This window comes from Hypomesus transpacificus, chromosome 20, assembly GCF_021917145.1.
Source record: "Hypomesus transpacificus isolate Combined female chromosome 20, fHypTra1, whole genome shotgun sequence".
Classification (NCBI taxonomy): Eukaryota; Metazoa; Chordata; class Actinopteri; order Osmeriformes; family Osmeridae; genus Hypomesus; species Hypomesus transpacificus.
In genome coordinates, this window is record NC_061079.1 from 407,999 (window position 1) to 429,060 (window position 21,062).

The 21,062-nt window shown below is 50.5% G+C and overlaps 1 protein-coding gene across 2 annotated transcripts in view; it reads right to left on the minus strand.

Moving 5' to 3' along the window:
- esama (endothelial cell adhesion molecule a) overlaps window positions 1-21,062 on the minus strand; it is a 30,506-nt gene that overhangs the window by 5,822 nt on the left and 3,622 nt on the right. Inside the window, exon 1 of one of the 2 annotated variants that reach the window (XM_047042919.1) lies at window positions 1-786. This exon is cut by the window's left edge and continues 255 nt beyond it. The exons of the other annotated variant lie outside the window; for it this stretch is intronic. The gene's annotated coding sequence lies outside the window, so the exon portion shown is untranslated. Of the gene's footprint in view, window positions 787-21,062 lie in introns of those variants that run through there. 2 annotated transcript variants of the gene reach the window in all.

Consider the following 21,062-nt stretch of genomic DNA (forward strand, 5'->3'; position numbering starts at 1 on the left):
GAGTGACGTCCAGACCGAAGCAGGCTGCTATCCTGTTGTGGGGCTTAAGGTGCAGGCAGCCTGGTGATGAGCAGGCCGAGCTGGGGGCGGAGCAGCAGGCCTGGTCAGGCTTGGGTCTCCAGGGGCTCTTCTGTCCTGGATTCACAGCGTCGAGGCTCTAATCTCCAAACAGATTGACGTCTCTGGGCGTCTCTCAAGCACAGTCCAGATTTATAACGCACAGCTCTGGGAATCTAGTTGCACTGATTGTGTTGAAAGATTTCCGGGTGGCGGGCTCATGGTGTAAGGGGGTGTGTGTTTATGTGTGGAGCGTGTGTGTCTGTACTAGAACAGGCAGGCAATGCATAAAGGATAACCAAATATGACAAGAATCAAATCTGATTGAATGCAGTCACAAGCACAGATACAATCTAGAACAAAAATGACGTTTTGTGGACGAACTATAAGCTACTTTCACTTGAACAAATGATTTGCATATTCCTATATTCTGTGACAAAATGTTTATAAGGCAGAAAGCGTGTGGCATTGTTCTTTTGAAATAAAAAAAACTGTTTGATCTTCAGTCTGTGATTGCTCTGAAGGCCGACAAAACAAGCAGATCCCTCCTATAGCGCCATAACACGTTTGTTAGTGAGAATCAGGACCCCCCCCGCTCAGGGGCCAGAACCACACCTCAGGGGCCCAGCATCAGGAGTCTGGGAGGGTGCAGTGCATCCCCCTGACCAGCGGAGGGCAGCAAACACCAAGAACCACACATCACCTGTCAGAGGACAGGGAGGAGGGGGAGGACGAGAGAGAGAGAGAGAGAGAGAGAGAGAGAGAGAGAGAGAGAGAGAGAGAGAGAGAGAGAGAGAGAGAGAGAGAGAGAGAGGGAGAGAGGAGAGAGAGAGAGAGAGAGAGAGAGAGAGAGAGAGAGAGAGAGATGAGAGAGAGAGAGAGAGAGAGAGAGAGAGAGAGCATGGAGAGACGTGGCAGAGGACCTGTGTGTCACTGCTCTGCTCTCATTACGTATCCAAGCTCACTTTCCAAACCTCTTTTTTTTAATCATCCCTTTCTCCTTACGTAGCCTCTCCCTCTTCCCATCTTCCTCTTCTCCTCCCTGCCTCCTCCTTCCCCTCCCTCCTCCCTCCTTCCTCCCCTCCCTCCTTCCTACCTCCCTCCCCCCCCCTCCCTCCCTCCCTCCCTCCCTCCCTCCTTTCTGTCCCTGGTAACTGTGCAGGTGGCACCAGTGAGACAGGCTGACAGTGATGTACTGCATGCAGAGGTGATGGAGTCCATCTCCACCTAACACTTCAGTAACCTCTGAAACCTTCATTCCATTGTGAAATAAATACACATGTGTTCATGTTGCCATGAGAGCGGTGTTGGCCCTCTCCTGCAGCCTGCCCACAGAGCACCTCCCCACAACACATCCCAGGAGGGGATTAAAGGAATGAGACAGGGATAAGCTGAGAGGAAAGGATGGAGGGAAGAGAGGGCCAAGACTGAAAAGGGAAGATGAGGAGGTGGAGGAAGAGGTGAGGAGATAATGGATCAACATTCAACTGATGCTTGGATTTGTAGTAACATTCACAGTCCGCTGAGGGGAAACACATTCACCCTGGAGGTGCAAGATGAGTGGATGGATGAGAGGTCTGAAGGGAGGGACAAGGACCAATGGGGCTACTGCAATCTTTAGAGAAAATATGCTGATTTTTGTTAACAATGACCTCATTGAAAATAAAGTTTTTGAGGCTGAGTGGACAGAGAGACTGGAGGAGGAGAGGGAGAGGAGGAGGAGGAGGAGAGGGAGAGGAGGAGGAGAGGGAGAGGAGGAGGAGAGGGAGAGGAGGAGGAGGAGGAGAGGGAGAGGAGGAGGAGAGGGAGAGGAGGAGGAGGAGGAGAGGGAGAGGAGGAGGAGAGGGGATTGTGGTCTGGTTGAATGTGACGTCGCTAAAGAGCTGTTCATTTTTCAACTTCAAGGCTTTCTCAGCGAGGAGGAAGGATGTTCTGCAGGGATGAACCACAGCGTTGACCTCTGAGGAAAGGAAGGAGGAGAGGGCCTGGGATGGGGTAAATATGAAACTATGAATCCACCATACCCACAACAAGTCACTCTCTCTTTCTTTCAATCCATCTCTCTCTCTCTCTCTCGCCCAGAAGAGTTTAATGATATGAAGCTCAATTTGTTGCGACCTCATGTGGAGGCGTGGAGGGGTGTAATCCACTGACGCTGGCTGAAGGATTTAAATATGACATAATGACCGATGGGGCTGGATGGAATGAAGAACTAGAAGAAGGATGGGAGACGATGGATTGGTGTGAATGTGTGTGTGGGCATCTGTGTGTGTACGTGTGCGTGCAGGCATGTGTGTTTGTGTGTGTACATGCGTGAATGAGTGTGTGTGTGTGGGTTTGTGGATAATCTGAACAGGTCTGATTTCATTTGGGTCTTTTGGCTGTGAGGAATGCTCCTGTATCAGCAGTACTGGAGAGGAGGAGGAGTCACTGGGAGCGAGGACTCTGTCTGAGACAGGAAGAGCAGAATCTACCAAGCATGTGATCAGAGGACACTCTCAATGTGCCTGCGTGACAAGACCTTAGGTACTGCTGTGTGTGTGAGGGTGTGTGTGTGTGTGTGTGTGTGTGAGGGTGTGTGTGTGTGTGAGGGTGAGAGAGAGCCTCTCCCTGCCCTAACCCTAGGGACCACAGCTTAGCATGCAGAGGGGAGAGGTGGAGGATGCTGTCAAGCTCAAGTGAGCAGATCTTAATTGCAGGAAGACGGATGAGATCTGTTGACCTTTTATGGAGGCTTCTGAGTTGGTAGATTAAGAACTAGCCGCAACCTTCTGACGGTTTATTTTTTTTTGTTTATTAGCGTTGTAGCTTCTGTGAGGTCTTTCATGTTGAGAGGAGCGCAGGGTGGAGAACGCCCTTCCTCTCAGGTCTTATCGATGGAAGGAAGGCTTTGGAGAAAGCAGGTGTTGATGTTGAAGCAAACTTCACGTCTCTTGGAAGTCCCAGAGGCTGACAGTGGAACATGATGAGAGAGATCAATTGGACTTTCATAAAACTTATCAGTACCACAGTGCTGATTATCCTAAGTGTGTGTGTGAGGGGGGGGGGGGGGGGGGGTGTTGATAGGAATCAGAGGAGAAGATGAATGCAAAGACATCAGAGAGATGGAGGGGGAAGAGAGTGTGTGTGTGAGAGAGAGAGATAGGAGTTAAAGAGAGACAGAGAGAGAGATAGGAGTTAAAGAGAGAGAGAGAGAGAGAGAGAGAGAGAGAGAGAGAGAGAGAGAGAGAGAGAGAGAGAGAGAGAGAGAGAGAGAGAGAGAGAGAGAGATTGTAATCTGAGGGGAGGATCAGAGAGACTCCTGGGTGATAACACCAGCGCTCTGGTCTTCTGAGGGCAGCTGTTCTCCATACACACACAGGGCTGAGCTGGGCTTCGTGGAGACAAGGCCCATTCCCACGCCAGTTAGAGAACCCACTGAGCAGGTCCCAGCAGATCTCAGATCAGAACTTATTACGCACATCAAAGACTCGCTTATCACAAGCTCTGAGAGCTGGGGACAAACACAAACTGCGGATGACAGATGTACAAGAACCAGTTTGTTATATAATCATCATCATATTATATGACTGCATGTCTCTACTGAATCTCCTCAAGGCTCTACAGCAATATAAATGTTGCAATAGTAGTGGAAGTCAGCAAATATGGTTTCTAGAAATCTCTTTTACAGTAATATCTAGTACAGTATGTACATTTCACAGCCAAGAGTTTGCATTGGTATCTCCTGGCAAGCACACAGACACACACTCAAACACACACTCAAACACACACACAGACACACACTCAAACACACACATATCTAAGATTACTCAGGGCAGTTCCAGTCAGAAGGAAAGTTGTTTTTGAGTTAAAGAGTTAAAGAGAGGAAGATTATCCAACACCTGTGACCTTGTGGAAGAAAACGTTATCATGCCCCCCCCCCCCCCCCCTCCCCACACACACCCCCCCCCCCTCTCAGCAGCAGACAGCAGTACTATAGTATTCTCCATCTGATCCGCCCCTCCAGGCCTCCTGTCTCCATCAGTCTCTCCCTGGATCCCCCACCAGCACTCTGACAGGAAACTACAGGAGCTGCTGCATACCAGCAGACATCTGTGTGTTTGAGTTCATCTCCACATGTGTGTGTAAGTGTGTGTGGTCACTCGGCAACACACAACAACAGTGGAAGAGAAGTGAAAGGGTAGAAGCATTTACCACAAACTGTCCTTACTGCTGCAAACCACTGCAGTCAGTATCCTCTTTGGGTGAAATCACACACACTCACACACATACACGCTCTCACACGCACACATACACTCTCTTTCACACACACACCTACACACACACACAAATACAAACACACACACACAGGCACTTTTCCTTTGCATTGTGCAGACAATGGCCAAGAGGAAAACGCTGGATGTCCTGATAGAGCTCAATCCCAGAAATAGCAGATGACACAGACAGAGGTCACACAGCACGCTCACACACACACACACACACACACACACACACACTCTCACACACAGTCTGTACCGTGAGCACCTGGCTTCAAACAATCATACTGGGAAATGCTTTCCTGTGTTTAGAGGAGGTGTCAGGGGGGAGAGGAGGAGTCCAGAGGAGGTGTCAGAGGGGAGAGGAGGAGTCCAGAGGAGGTGTCAGAGGGGAGGGGAGGAGTCCAGAGGAGGTGTCAGAGGGGAGGGGAGGAGTCCAGAGGAGGTGTCAGAGGGGAGGGGAGGAGTCCAGAGGAGGTGTCAGAGGGGAGGGGAGGAGTTTAGAGGAGGTGTCAGAGGGAAGGGGAGGAGTCCGAGTCCAGAGGAGGTGTCAGAGGGGAGAGGAGGAGTCCAGAGGAGGTGTCAGAGGGGAGGGGAAGAGTTTAGAGGAGGTGTCAGAGGTGCTGCTGGTGTGTTTCATCCCTTCTGTCTGTGCCTCCTGTCCACATGACAGCTGGAGGGAGCGGATCAAGCTGCACAATACTGAAAGGTGGCAGGTGACAATCCCTTCAGATACCACTGGATTACCATGATGAATTCACCCGATTGTTATCCTGCCATGTCCCCTCCCCTTCCCCAGCTGGGCTGATCTGCAGGGAGAGGGAGACTGGATACAATCTGTCGTAGCGGTCAGTGACACACAAACCTGGCAACCTGCTAACCTTCAATCTGAAGGGCTCATTTCCCTGTTCTGATGTCATTTGCCCTCATCTGGCAGCTGACACAGTGACTGGCCCAGGGACTAGCCTGTTGTTGGGTTAGTGTGTGTGTGTGTGTGTAGTGCACAGTCTGTGTGTGTGTACAGTCTGTGTGTGTGTACAGTCTGTGTGTGTGTACAGTCTGTGTGTGTGTGCAGTCTGTGTGTGTGTACAGTCTGTGTGTGTGTACAGTCTGTGTGTGTGTACAGTCTGTGTGTGTGTACAGTCTGTGTGTGTTTGTACAGTCTGTGTGTGTGTACAGTCTGTGTGTGTGTACAGTCTGTGTGTGTGTGGTTGTTACACTGGAATCAAAAGCTGTCGAGGGAGAGGGATTGTTTTGACGTGTGTGTGCCAGTGATTGGGTATTCCTCTGCACAGGGAACCAGAGAGACAGGGACACCTTCAGACTTGATATTAGCAGCAGTCCTCTAGTGTTGTATCCCAAGGGACTAGATAATCATACTGGATCCATTTAGCTGAGGCCTTCATCCCAATTAATTTACTGGGGCAGGGGGGGCATTTGAACCTGTGACCTCTCAATCAGCAGTCAAACCCTCTAACCACTGATCTACACATACCTCCATACTAGCCCCACTGATCTATACCAGAGCAGAGCCAGCCAGCTGGGTGTGGAGGGGCTCCTGCCAGCTGGGTGTGGAGCGAGGCCTCAGGGAGGAGAGGAGGGGCTCCTGTCAGGGGGGTGTGGAGGGGCTCCTACCAGGGGAGTGTGGAGGGGCTCCTACCAGGGGGGTGTGGAGGGGCTCCTACCAGGGGGGTGTGGAGGGGCTCCTACCAGGGGGGTGTGGAGGGGCTCCTACCAGGGGGGTGTGGAGGGGCTCCTGTCAGGGGGGTGTGGAGGGGCTCCTACCAGGGGGGTGTGGAGGGGCTCCTACCAGGGGGGTGTGGAGGGGCTCCTGCCAGCTGGGTGTGGAGCGAGGCCTCAGGGAGGAGAGGAGGGGCTCCTGTCAGGGGGGTGTGGAGGGGCTCCTACCAGGGGAGTGTGGAGGGGCTCCTACCAGGGGGGTGTGGAGGGGCTCCTACCAGGGGGGTGTGGAGGGGCTCCTACCAGGGGGGTGTGGAGGGGCTCCTACCAGGGGGGTGTGGAGCGAGGCCTCAGGGAGGAGAGGAGGGGCTCCTGTCAGGGGGGTGTGGAGGGGCTCCTGTCAGGGGGGTGTGGAGCGAGGCCTCAGGGAGGAGAGGAGGGGCTCCTGTCAGGGGGGTGTGGAGGGGCTCCTGTCAGGGGGGTGTGGAGCGAGGCCTCAGGGAGGAGAGGAGGGGCTCCTGTCAGGGGGGTGTGGAGGGGCTCCTACCAGGGGGGTGTGGAGGGGCTCCTACCAGGGGGGTGTGGAGGGGCTCCTACCAGGGGGGTGTGGAGGGGCTCCTACCAGGGGGGTGTGGAGGGGCTCCTACCAGGGGGGTGTGGAGGGGCTCCTACCAGGGGGGTGTGGAGGGGCTCCTACCAGGGGGGTGTGGAGCGAGGCCTCAGGGAGGAGAGGGGCTCAGGTGTGAGAGGAGCAGGGCTGGGACAGCAGCACAGGGATGAGGCCCTGGACATGAAGGACCTTGTGGCTTTGTTGTAGCTGTGAATACTGTGGGGAGATGTTGAGTGTGTGTGTGAGTGTGTGTGTGTGTGTGTGAGTGTATGGCCATGGTATGTCCACAGACTGCCCACCTCTCATCATGCCAGTTCAGCCGTCCTAAGAACTCATCAGGGATATGAAAGCACACCTCTCTCTACACACCTCCCCTCCTGCTCTACGCACCTCCCCCCGCCAGCACAGCACTCAGCCAAACCTGAATTATGTTCAACAGAAATGTTTGACAGAAACTCGTGAATTTTGATAAGGAGTTTAGTAATTAAGAGGCTTGTGTTCCGCTCCCCTGTAAGGGCAAGAGGGAGGCAATGAGGGGAGGGGGCGATGACAAGTCATTAATCCTTCGCTGATGTGAAACACTGATAAGGGCTATGTTGCCATGCAAGACACGCGTGTTTCAATGCTAACTGAACCTGTTCTATTTACAAACACCCTCAGAGATGCACTCAGTGATGTTACTCAGTGATGTCACTCAGTGATGTCACTTTCGGGGTTGTTGTTTTTTCCATCTCATGGTTATGGAAACAAAATATATTTAAGTGTCTGAGCAAAATTCCACATGCCACGGGATATGTTTTCCTTGTGACTCTGAGCCAGGAAAAGACCTAAAAATGATGAACCCTAAAAATGGTCATCTTCTTCAGAGGCTCAGTTTGAGTAGAGAGAGCACAGGGGCTCTGGAACTCTGGGCGGGATTACCCAGCATCCCCTGGGGCTTACTGGTGTTCCCACACCCCGTCACATCGGTTTAGTGACGCTCTCTGTAAACACGTCTGGACTGGATTGGACAGAAGGATTGCAGCTCTTAACCCGGGCTTAAAGCAGCCCACTGCGACAAAAACAGTCCAGAGCACCAAGAAACAGCAAGAACACATGAACAAGAGGCACACACACACACACACACAACTGTCCAGAGACTTCAACAGCTTCAGTGTTACCCCCTCAACAGCTTCAGCGCCTCAGGTTTCCATGTGGATCGCCATGCCCATATTAGGAAGTAAACATCCTCCCTATCTGCGTCCTAATTGGAGACCTCGAGGGTCAAAGAGACAAACAGTAGCCCTAAAGCCTGCTGGCTGCAGCGCACGTATTTATGACAAGCCACTTCCTGTTTATGACAAGCCACTTCCTGTTGCTGCGGTTACTCTTCCTGTGGCAGGGGTCGAGTCTCACGCTACGGGGCAGGCCCTACTCTGACGGAGCAGCCCCGAGGACGAGAGGAACCAGGTCAGCCCAGTGAGGAACCAGGTCTGCCCAGTGAGGAACCAGCTCTGCCCAGTGAGAGACCAGGTCAGCCCAGTGAGAGACCAGCTCTGCCCAGTGAGAGACTAGCTCTGCCCAGTGAGAGACCAGGTCTGCCCAGTGAGAGACCAGGTCTGACCAGTGAGGAACCAGGTCAGCCCAGTGGGAGACCAGCTCTGCCCAGTGAGAGACCAGGTCTGCCCAGGACACAGCTATATTTCCGTTTGCAGTTGGCTACTTTTGTGTGAACAAAACGCAAAACCAAACTATTGTTGATAAATGAATACAGATTTATCCTTGCTGAATGATCAGCCTGACTTTGTTGCTACATTTACAAAGCTACACATGGGCAGAGTGTTTGAGGACACCAGTCTATGATAGCTCAATGTTTTGGGATTTTGAGTAATTGTTTATGGAAAAATACCACTGTCCATGTTGATCTGGCCACAGTCCAAAGATGACAACAAGCCCGTGTAGAGGGAAGTCCACATGGTGGGTTTGGTGGGTGACTAGAGCTCCATGACGAGGTCACGTCCAGAGTGGCGTTTCTCAGAAACCTCCGACCAGGACTGATGAACACAGGCTGAGTGGGATCCACCAGTCCTCACACCAGGACTGTCAAACTGGACTGAAGAGCGTTAACCATTCCTGCTTCACAGGGTCTACTTCTGGTCCTGTATGTGGCGGGTGTTGATGAATGACCAGATCAACTTTGGAAGTGTTTCTGTTTATTTAAAGAGGTGAGAATAAGCTTGTTTATTTGATAGTTTATGAATGCTCCAGAGGTTTGACCAGAATGATGTGACCTAGACAGGAATGTATAGGCCTCCACACACCACAGCGACAGCACTCTGGGCTCTGTCATTTAATACATTATGATGAAGAATTAGAACAAAGTATACATGTTGTACATGTTAAGGAATGTGACTGTTTAGGCTAACTGATAACATCTTCTCCTGAGTCAAGATAGGGAAAGAGGAGTACCTGATTTACGCACCTCAGTAAGGGTGCTTTATGAAGAATAACGAAAGCCAGATAGGGCTTGTTTCATGCTGTAAGAAGGACTGTGCATCTCCCCTCTGCCGCTCCGTGTTCCTGCCAGCATGCTGGTGTTTACCTGGGTGGAGGTGGATCTTGGGTCTTTACAGACACCAGGTTGCATCTGACTGGATGCAGGGTGAGTTACAGGTCAGGTTTACACTGAAAGGAAAGAGATATCCATACCAGGAGCTCACCAGCAACACAGGATCTCATGAGACCTGTAGACCACTGCAGACCTGTAGACCACATGAGACATGTCGACCACATGAGACCTGTAGACCACTGCAGACCTGTAGACCACTGCAGACCTGTAGACCACTGCAGACCACATAAGACCTGTAGACCAACACAGACCAACACATCTCTGGATTCCTCTATCTGTGGGACACTGCAGGAGAACCCAGAGGGAGGAAACATCTAGAAGATCTCGAAGATGACTGTGATCAAGAGGAGATGTGATGGGTGTGTAGAGTTTGGCAACATGGCCACCCCTCTACTCAAAGGCCTCTTGTTGCACTCTGTGAGATTGGGTGATGGAACAAGCCAGGCCTGTGCCCAGTAAGCCTTCACGCTCCTAATCCCATCAGCCTCCAGCGCCTCTCTGAAGGTAACACCAGGATGGCCCCAGGCACAGAGGGACTCAAAGAGATGAATCCCAACCAGAATGTGTACACGTAAGCACACACACACACATACACACACACACAGCTAAAATATAAATGACTAACAGTTTACTCGCTCTGGTAAGTCACAAGATGGCAGAAACATGAGCTCATGTCAGTTAAGACGTAGACCTGTTTTGGAACCACAAAGGCTTCTGGGTACTGTCTAAACACTACAAACACATGACGGTCGGGCAACATGGAAATAATCTGGAATCTTGATGGTGTAATTTACCCAAATCAGTGGGACTTGGATCTGAATAGTTAGGCTTGTCCCCATGACCAATCAGCTGCCCGCTAGTTTAAAGGGAGGAAAACATGTTGTTTCCTTCAAAGTTAAAACATTCGACTGATGTAAATAACATCCGTATGTGTTTAAAGTCTTCAACTGACTAAATTGATCTCCCCTGAATAATTAATAAACTGAAACCAAAACCTCAAATTATTTATTCATTAACTTCATGTTCCAAGAGGCCCATCTCTCTGCTGTGGCAGCCTAGCATGCTAGTCCTGCGCTGATGACAAACTAGCCTGCAGGCGAGGGAAGGAGAGGGGCGGAGTCAGCTGGGATCCTCCCACAGGGGTGCACTACATGACTGTCTTGTTCTCTGGGTGATTCTCCGGGTGTCTATTCTACTGAAGACAGACTGAAGAAAAGCCCCACCCAGCTGAGCACGAGCAGGAGGAGATTCTGTCGTGTGGTTTTGGAGGAGGAACGACTCTAAAAAGTCCCTTAAGCAGCTTCCTAGTCTCTTCTCCTGTTCCAAATCCCAAACGTCCTCTCTCCTCTCCCGCCCTGGCCTCCTCCAGGGGAGGCTGGTGTCGCGGGGGCCGGAGGCTGTGGGCCGGGGGCTGGGGGCCGGGGGCCGGGGGCTGGGGGCCGGGGGCTGGGGGAGGGGGGCCAGGGGCTGGGGGCCGGGGGAGGGGGGCCGGGGGAGGGGGGCCGGGGGAGGGGCCAGGTTAGGGGCAGGGTGGTGGAGCTGCTCCAGGTACAGCCTGCTGTGAAAGAGCTCTTTGTGTCTCCTGAGAAGCAGCTTGTGGTGTCAGTGGGGCCGTGCTGAATGACAGGCATGAACCGCTCTCCCTCTGCAGCGTCCTGAATGGAGCTGGACTAGAGTTACTGACAACACACACACACACACAGATACACCCCCCCCCACACACACACATGCTTGCGCACAAACACACACCCACTAACTCCCCCCCTGTTAGCTAGCGTCTCTCCTCCACAGTGGGGCTCCGGTTGCAGGAAGGAAGGGAGGAGTAGGCAGACCCAGGCTTCACATTTCCTGTCAGCTCCTTTGTTGGGCTCTATGGCTGGAACTGTTGACCTACTACCTTCATCCTGGGTCTGGAACTGTTGACCTACTACCTTCATCCTGGGTCTGGAACTGTTGACCTACTACCTTCATCCTGGGTCTGGAACTGTTGACCCAGTACCTTCATCCTGGGTCTGGAACTGCCTGACCTACCCCTCCATCTCACCACAGCTTCCCCACAGCAGAGAGACCAGACGTCTTCTAGGGAAGGTGTCTCAGTTTGGAGTCACACAACGTACCATCCACCTGCACACTAAGTAACCAAGCTCCCTATCTCCCAAATTAGATTTTTAAAAATCATTCCTCCACAGCTTCCAATCTCCACAACGACTCTCAGCCTTTTCAACATGTCATGTGGCAGCAGCCATGATGGGCTGCTGTGTCTCAGAAAGCTGCTCTTCGCCGCACGCCTCTTCTGTCTTCTGTCTTCGGCCTGATAGGAGATTGAGGAGGGAAGGAAGGGCGCCTCGACAACAAGATGAATTTATTTCTTGGGACGGGCGGGCTTTATCAGGGGATGATCACAACAGGGCTGGAATTGGTGGAGGACGGGGAGAGAGCTGGCCAGGGGAGAGGGAGGAGAGGAATGCTGTACAGGGTCTTATCTGGGAGAGCCAGACTGCCGGAGGGGAAGTGGTGTGTTAGGGAAGAGGAAGAGGACACAGCCAGCGTGTCTTCCTGTTGATAGGCAGCACAGCGATCCATTCTCCTTCTCCCTCTCTCCCCCTTCACTCCCTTTCTCTCTCGCCCCACCCTGAGCCATTTCCCTCGTTTTCTATATCTACTGGCTCAGAATGATGCATTCAGTGGAAAACAATTGGAAAAGGGTGCTTGTCTGAAAGGGCTTCTGGTTTAGTTCTCAGTGGTTTGCATCCCCGCAAAGCCACGTGCAGTGTTCTGTTAAACACTGACATCGTCAGGGAGACGTTCGCTCTGAAAGGTTTACAAACTCTGAAAGGTTTACAACCGCTCAGTTCAATTCCATCCCGTTCTATCTACATATTAATGAGCGTGAGGTCAGTCTACCTTGACGAGACTGCACTTTGACCCCGAGAAGAATCCACTTAACCCATCCAGACCTGCTCACCACCTCAAACACCTGCTGTTGCTAGAACAGGCTGCACAGTCAGGCTAGAACAGGCTGCACAGTCAGGCTAGAACAGGCTGCACACACTGCCTCAGCAGACCTCCTCATGAGTACATTCCCTCACATCAAACTGAATCCTCAAAGAAGCAGGGAGGAGAGAGGCACAAGCAGGTGCTGGAACCGTGTGCAAAGTCATAAAAAAAACGTTTTCCTTTAGGAAGAACCGCAGGTATCTGAGTGTGGTTGCAGTTTGGTTGTTAATGAAGCAGTAGACTTGAAGGGTTAAATATAAACACATTGCAGTGGACTGGAGTGATTAAAGCTCCAACATGATGTGGGCTGAACATAACGGACATTTTGAGTCTGATCCTGCAGGTACAGCAATCTCACTGCTCTGGGTTAGAGGAGAAAACACAAGCCCTGTTTTCTGAATCCTAAAAATCTCAGCAGCCAGCTGGTTTCTATCTCACCACAGAACAGAAAGAACCAGGAACCACCATCACAATCTGACCTTTCACCTTTATGAAAGGTGACAGCAGTGGCTAGCATTTTCTCTTTCCATTCTGCTCCTGGACTGTCCACAGCTCTTATCCGAGGGACTACAGTGCCTCTCCTGCAGATGATTTATGGATGAAGGAACACAGGACTCTCCCTGACTCCTGACTAGTCTTGCTATCACACCAGCTAATGACATGTTCAGCGACTGTTCCAGTCAGCTGGGTCTAGTTTTCTCTGACACTCCAGGTGTGCAAAGCTGTGTGATCCCAGTGACCACTGAGTTGGGCAGGCTGGACTCTGGGTCTGTCAGTGACCACTGAGTTGGGCAGGCTGGACTCTGGGTCTGTCAGTGACCACTGAGTCGGGCAGGCTGGACTCTGGATCTGTCAGTGACCACTGAGTTGGGCAGGCTGGACTCTGGGTCTGTCTGGTCATTCTGATAACCGTGTGATGTAGGTGTATATAGGGCTGACAGTCAAAGTCAAAACACATATCCTCATTGTGCACACGCTTAATAAACAGATCAGTGTGAATCAAAAGTTTTCCGGCTCCATAAAAGCTGTAGTGTGTCACTTCCCTTCAGGGATCATGATGTCACTTCCCTTCAGGGATCATGACAGTCTCTACTACTACTGCTGGTCGCCTCCGACCTGAACTCCGTACAGCACGAGTCTGTGTGGCCTCACTGGAAGCAGGACACACACCACCTCACAGGGTTAGGGTTCGCTTAGCCCAGGATATGGGCCTGATACACACACACACACACACACAGCCTGCTGACACCCAAATATCTGCTGGGATTTCAAGCCTGTGTCTGACGCTGTCACTCTGCCTGTGAAATAATGCATGCAGCTCCCTAACCCTCCTCCCTGAGTGGTCTGAACAAAAACCAGGACCAGAGCAGACTAGCAAGAGAGACAGAGACAGAGAGACAGAGAGACAGAGAGAGATAGAGACAGAGACAGAGACAGAGAGACAGGGAGAGAGACAGGGAGAGAGAGAGAGACGGGGAGAGAGAGAGACACAGGGAGAGGGGGTGAGAGAGAGACAGGGAGAGAATGAGAAAGAGTGAGAAGGTAACAGCTTTGATAAACACTTTGATGAAGAATATAAACACACAAAGTTATTAAGTTGTGGATGTTTTGTTTCTTTAAAGACAAGAGTAGAATAAGGCAGGTGAACCGTCTCAGCAGAGCAGACGACAGAGCAGCAAAATAACCTCCATCATGTGCATAATGCATCAGTCCCCAGTGTGGGCCCACCTTCCACTCTGGACAAGCAGTCATTGTTGGACTCTTACAAAGTGTGTTTATGATTACAGTGCAGGTTTGAAATACAGTCTAACGCTGGGAGAAGTCCATAGAGCTGTGCCCAGACCAGCCCTTAGCTGGGAAGGCTATAATTACTCCTCTTCCTGTGGCAGGTTCGTGTGAATCTTCTTCTCCATGGCAGGTGAAGCAGAGTGGCCTGCTCATCCAGCCTCAGCTGAAAATAATTACAATTTTCACAGCTTAGACGCACCCTGCCAGCCACTCAGAAACCTTTTCCAAGCCAGCCCTGTCGTGTGATGGGAAACCTTTTCCAAGCCAGCCCTGTAATATGAGAGGCTACAGTTTGTGCTGCTAGCTTGGTCAAAATGGTTGCAAGGCACTGGTGTGTGTGTGGTGTTGTATTTGTGTGTGTATGATGTGAGTGTGTGTGGTCTTGTTGAACTACCCTTGTCTGGTCCAGAAGTCAACTCTGAACTAGAAGACTAAGACATGAGAGCCGTCGAGGGGACGTTTTCTTGGGCACCACAACTTCAAGTGTTGTTTCCAGGGTGTAGAGGGTTTAGGGGTCAGGGTTAGAATTAGTGTTAGAACGAGATCAAGGTTTAAGGTGAGGGTTAGGCAGGGTTAAGATGAAGAACACCCCCCCACACACACACATCCTTAAAGCATTAATAAATCATGGCTCAGATGTTCTCTCTCTCTCCCTCTGTCTCTGAAGAGCTGCACAGTCAGTCATGTGGATTTGAGTGGCATGAGATTTACCTTCATTCTGCCACCAGAAATAGAATGTGCACTAGTGCAGGTTTAGTATGTGTGTTAGGTATGTGTTAGGTGTGTGTGTTAAGTATGTGTTAAGTGTGTGTGTTGACTGTGGCCCATGCTCCAGTCCGGAGTGTGTGATTTCTTCCCAGAGCAGGCTGGATAGCTCCTGACCCTGCACTGCCAGAAAACTCTCTCCTCGCCAAACACAGAAAATCCTGGGGAAATACATACAACTTCATGCATGGGCACAAAATGGAATTTAGAGAATATTGCTTCACTGGAAAGAAGGCTTAATTTCCTTCACAGTTGGCGGCGTGAAGGCGTATTTCCCTTCATCGATTTCAGAAGTCCCTAGGCATTGTGGAAATGTGTGTGGATTTAGTACAGCATTATGTTATAACAAGGTAATCTCTCCTGGTGTTTTTTGCTGGTGACCTAACTGGAACACATGTAGAACATAAAATCTCACACTCTCAGACACACACACACGTACTCTGATGTCCAGTTGCACACTACAGCTTGGTCTGTTTCTCAGATTAATGCTCTCTAATTTGCTGATATGTCGAAACTCCTCCGTAATCCCAGTCTAATCCTTGCAGTCCTAACCTTAACCCTATCCCTTGCAGGTTCCATTAAACTAGTTGAATGTGCAGCTCTCCCTGGCAGTGTTGCATCCTAGTGTCGCACACCTGCAGCACACACACCTGTGTGGGTCTGTGCAAGCCTCGCCCGGGTCACTGCTCTGATCACTCTCTCAGCTGTGGATAGATAATATTATATATTTACACCAACACACCTTTACGTGGAGGGTAAAGTGTGTATCTGCAGTGTAACAAGTGTGCTGGGCTGGTTCATTCAGAGCTGAGGATCTACAGGAAGGGCAAACACATCCTCAACAGATGAAGCTATTTTTACACACGTGCTTTAAGACAGATGAGGTTGTCATCATCAGCGCGGCTGGTCTGATCTCTTCGTCCTCCAAGCACGATCCCGTGTCTGTCCTAGTGACAGGCAGAGGTGTGCGAGTGTGGGAGTGAGCGAGGGGTTGTTATGAGAAACCTCACTACACAGGTACTGATGTTCCTCGGTGATTAGTCCTGACTGTGTGTGTGTATTGATATCAAGTCTGACAGAAGCTGATCATGTTTCCGTGACAGCAGAGGAGGTAGAGCGACGAGGAGGAACTCAGGAGAACAGTTATGGATCATAGGATCATCTGATGATGCTGGCGATGTCACCTGACAACATGCAGGGGAGATGGGGAGACTGACGGGATGCTCTCTGAACAACCCCTGGAGATCTGCTCGCTGATCGCTAAGGTACTATTTTGCTACTGACCCTGGCCCTTCAACTGTGATTCCAGATGTCCAGACCACCAGCTCACCATGAGATGAGATGCAGCAGGCGTGAGGGGATCTTCCACATGTCCTCAACCTCACCTCCTGTTCTGTGAGTTCCTCTGAAGCGGAACACAGCAGCTGGACCCAAGAGAACACAGGCTGAGTGTTTGTCCAGGCATTAGGCTCTGGGTCAGAAGGCCTCTCTGTTCATACAAGCTACAGCTGCACCCTACCTCACGCTGCCTGGCTGGACAGCAACACTGCTCCACCCTGCCCTACTCTTCCTCACCCAGCCTGCCTCTGCCTCAACTCTACACTGCCCCACCCTGCCACAAACCAAAACGCCTTTCAGTGACAGACATTTGTTCCTGTTTATTCCAGGAGAACCAGATGAAGAGCCCCCGCTTGTCCCCAGTTGCAGGTTAATGCACTCACTGCCTGTACCTCTGAGACAGATCAATGGGAGGAATGAACAGTCCCTAATGATGTTGAAAATGTCAATGGCGGAAAGCTTCCAAACGAACCCAGAGCAGGCAACAGATCTATTCATGGCCGAAACGCTGCACTAATGGTGCCGCTCTGCCTTGAAAAACAGATATTTAGCACAAATAAATGCGTGTTGAGCACAGCATGTGGCAGTCTAAAACTGTAATTGGCAATTATGAGATTTCATATGCCTTCCAGTTCTTATTTCAGTTTACCTAGAAAGGCAGGGACTTTAAACCCGTCCAACATATAGGAGATAGGAAGTTTCCCATGAAGAAAGTGTATTATTCTGTACAGCGGTTAACATAGCGTCACCATTTCCATATTTCTCTTCCCTCCAGAAAACGTTTGTCGTGCTAAGCTATGACCGCATCAAAATCCAGACTTAATCCTGATAGATCCTGTTTAGCATTCAGTTTAAAATATTTCCACCTCTTCAAAGACATCCTGGGAGATTATTGAGTCGCTCTCCCCGAGCACTCTGCCTCGCTGCCTTTGTGCCTCGTGAGTGTACAGAGCTCTGCCTCGCTGCCTTTGTGCCTCGTGAGCGTACAGAGCACGGGAGCAAAGACACGTTGAGCGATGAAATGATGTGTCTTCCTCCCTGTCCCAGCAGAAGAGGTGGACACCAAGCAGGGGGAAGGAGAAAAATGTCACCTCATTAGCATATGGCATATTTTATAGTATTTAATTGTGGTATTTTTATATTTTCACACCTGCTCATCTTTGGAGAGACTACAGGGTGTTGCTCACTCAACACCAGGAACCAGGAAATTAAAAGCTCCTCACAATATCCACATGGACCACAAACTATAGAAGTCATCCACAGGAAATGACCCCCTGAAGGCACAACTACCACGATCAATGCCTTTTAGTGGCTGTTTCATGCTTGTGGGGTTAATTGTCCACTTGCGGCAATAGCAGAGATAGACATTGGAGACCCTGTTGAGAAACGAGCCAGAATTCTTCCTCTGGCAAAGGCCGTGGAAAACACATTTGTACATTTGTGTGAACTTCAAAGTGTTTGGGGAACAGCAGAACCACTTGAGGCTCCGCACTCTGCTCACGGCTGTTGTCACTTCGACGCACAACACAACTGTATTATTTAATAGAGAAGACTTCCACAGCCGATGACAGGAAGACAGAAATGGAAGATATATCATGTTTCGTGAGTTCATGAGTTTCTTGAGGCGTTATTAACAGAGATTCTGTACCCAGGAGAGTATCCAGCGACGTCTTCAGTAAACAATAATTACAGTCTGAGGTGAGAAACTGTACCTCTGAGACCGTCATCCAAAATAATAACATCCTCCACTTCTCAGCAGAGTGCTGTGAGAGAGCTGGGATGAGATCCCATAATTACCCAGGACCCAGGCAGGGAGAGACGGGGCCGGGGGGGGGGGGGGAGACAAGGGAGACGTGAGCGGGGAGATGTGAGCGGGGAGACGAGAGCGGGGAGACGAGAGCAAACTGAGAGGGCCACCTCGAAGGGAGGCCCTGGAGAGAGTGATGCTATATATAAACATGAAAACCAATAATCCACACACACCGTGTCCACACACACTCAGCATCCTACATGACACACATCACACACACAAACACTCTCTCTACACTTCCCCATTCTCTCCTGGTTGTCAGTGTAATGACAGTCTTTCTCTGTCTGACCCCGGCGCTGACCTGAGATGTGCTGATGAGATGCTTGAGCTCCAGCCCTCTGGAGGGAGGGAGGGAGGGAGGGAGGGAGGGAGGGAGGGAGGGAGGGAGGGAGGGAGGGAGGGAGGGAGGAAGGGAAAAGAGAAAAAAGAGATAGGTGGAGCTGGAAGAAGCTGAGCAGAGACAGAGAGATGAGGGAGAGAGTGTATGTAAGAGGTAGAAGAAAGATGAAAGGACAACAGCGATGGAGGACTTGAAGAGAAGGGTTAGAGAAAGGAGCAAGGACAAGGAGAGGGAAAGAGGAAAGAAGGAAGGAAGGAAGGAAGGAAGGAAGGAAGGAAGGAAGGAAGGAAGGAAGGAAGGAAGGAAGGAGGTGCAGGGCGGAAAAGTGGCAACAGGTGGATTCTCCTGGGCAGGAAGTGACATCACAGAGGCTAGACCACAGGTCCGACCAGGATAGATGATGCTAGGGGCTTGTGGGATGGCTGAGGGTATGGTGTGTGTGTGTGTGTGCGTGGCGTGTTGGTGTGGCATGTTGGTGTGGCGTGCGTGCAGGGGGGGTGAGTGTGGGGCAAGCAGAGAGCAGACTGTGTTGTGGTTATCTGCTCGTCTCTTCTGCCCACAGTGCCTCTTGATCACTAGCTCCGCCCCACTGAGCCAGCTAACATTGCCTGCAGCCCTGCAGGGCCTAATAGTGTGGATATAATGAGTTTTTCCACAAGACTGGCGGCTGTGCTGCGACTGCATACATCATCACACCTTCCACACCCTCTCAGGAAATAGCAATTAGACTTTTTTTCCTCTCCCTTTCTTTGTGGAGTTTTGATCGCAGAAAATATCTGTTCAACATCACAGGTGGTGTGTAATCTAATTATCCTATGGCGAAGGAATGTGTGTGTGTGTGTCTCTGTGTTGTGTGTGCATATGAACGTGTGTGTGTGTGTATGTGGGTGTCAGGAAATGAATCTTTTTGCGTGTATCAATGGTAAAATCACATGAAACAAAGTGTAGGAACATTAGAAGGATGTTTATGGTTGAGTCCAGCTGTAGACAAGGGGGTTCATCAGGAGTAGGAGCAGGAGAGAGTTAGAACAGCTGTAGACAAGGGGGTTCATCAGGAGTAGGAGCAGGAGAGAGTTAGAACAGCTGTAGACAAGGGGGTTCATCAGGAGTAGGAGCAGGAGAGAGTTAGAAGTGAAGCTGTCTGCTACCTCAGGGTTAGGGTTAGAAGCTACCTGACTCCTGGACAGCCATGACAGGTCTGGGTTCTGATTAGTGTTTCTTTTTGTTACCATTATTTTTTACCACGCAAGCCAATCAGTAACATGTTATTATGTACAAAGCTGGCTCCACAGGTTTATACCACAGAAAACCAGGGAGAATGTAGGCCGTAATGCGTACAGGAATGACTGGGTGGCTAAAAAGGGCTTTCAGAGTCTTATATCAACGCAGGTTGTTGATATATTGAAAAGGTCCGCATTCTAAAATCTATCATGGAAAATCCACCCAGAGGAGAGAAGCAAGGAGAGTCGTATGGTTTATATGTCTGCAGCAACACCCGTCTACATGTTTACATGTAGCTAGGTCAGACACCCGTCGACATGTTTACATGTAGCTAGGTCAGACACCCGTCGACATGTTTACATGTAGCTAGGTCAGAATGCCGTGGTACGGAGGTACCCTGCCCTGGTACTTCCTCTCTCCCTCTCCGCTCCTCAAGAGCCGTTCAGACTAAGAAGCAGTCTAGCACCCTGTACCCTGACACAGACAGGAACATCTGTCCACGCCAGCTCCGCTCAGCGGTATATCTGGGTAGATTTGTCACTTCCAGGTCGCGCTGAGACAAGCAGGTAGCAGAACACTGACATCATCCATCAGACACGGTTTGTTCCCTTCAGAGGGTCACGAGCAAAGCCTATAGTCACACGTGAATCAGCACATCAACTCATTTGCTTTGATTTGTACATACAAAGTGATTAGCTGAACAAACTGCAGCTGAAAGTCAAGACTGTACACAACCAGTTTTTTTCAGTAGTTACTTCAATTCAACAGGAAATACCATCATTGTGATTTGAAGCATGCACGTCAATGGCAGTTAGAATTTCTATAAATATCGTGGCAATTGTTTGCTCTCTCTAAAGAGGAACACAATGCCATGTACAAGACCTGTTGGGCGTAAACTAAGACATAGAAAACATGAACTCAGAAATAACATGCTTCTTAGTCCGTATGCAAACAATACAGTCTTTCTTATCAAAACCTTCATAATCACTCAAAATAATTACTCACTTATGGAGGCAATGATTCACACACACTCACACCCACATACACACTCACAAACACACACACACACACACAAACCTCTCCCTCTGCCCATCTGTGGTATCTGGCCCAGACCATTTCCTTTTCCAGAGGGGAGGAGGAGAAGGGAGGCGAGGGGAGAGAGAGAGGAAAGAAAGAGGAGAGAGAGAGTCAGGGAGGAGGAGGAGGGAGGCAAGAGAGAGAGGAGAAAGAGAGAGTTAGGGAGGAGGGAGGAGGAGGGAGGCGAGTGGAGACAGTCAAGGAGGCAGAGTGCCTGTGTCTTTAAGAGGAGTCAGGACCAGGGTCAGAGTGTTGGGAACATCGCCCTCCCTGGTTCTCATGACCCCTGGCCAGCCGAGAGGAGAGCTGCTCCTCCTGGGAGATGCAGTCATGAGGCAGGAAGCAGTCATGAGGCAGGAAGCAGTCATGACATCTTGGTAGTCCGCCTGCATGTTCCTCGTAGTGCTAGCGACGCGCTGGTGGTGTATCAACTCTAAACACCACCACGTTCTGTACTTCTGTCCAGAATGTGATTGAATAACTCAGTGCTTAGAGCTGGGCAGGGCTGGCTTCTA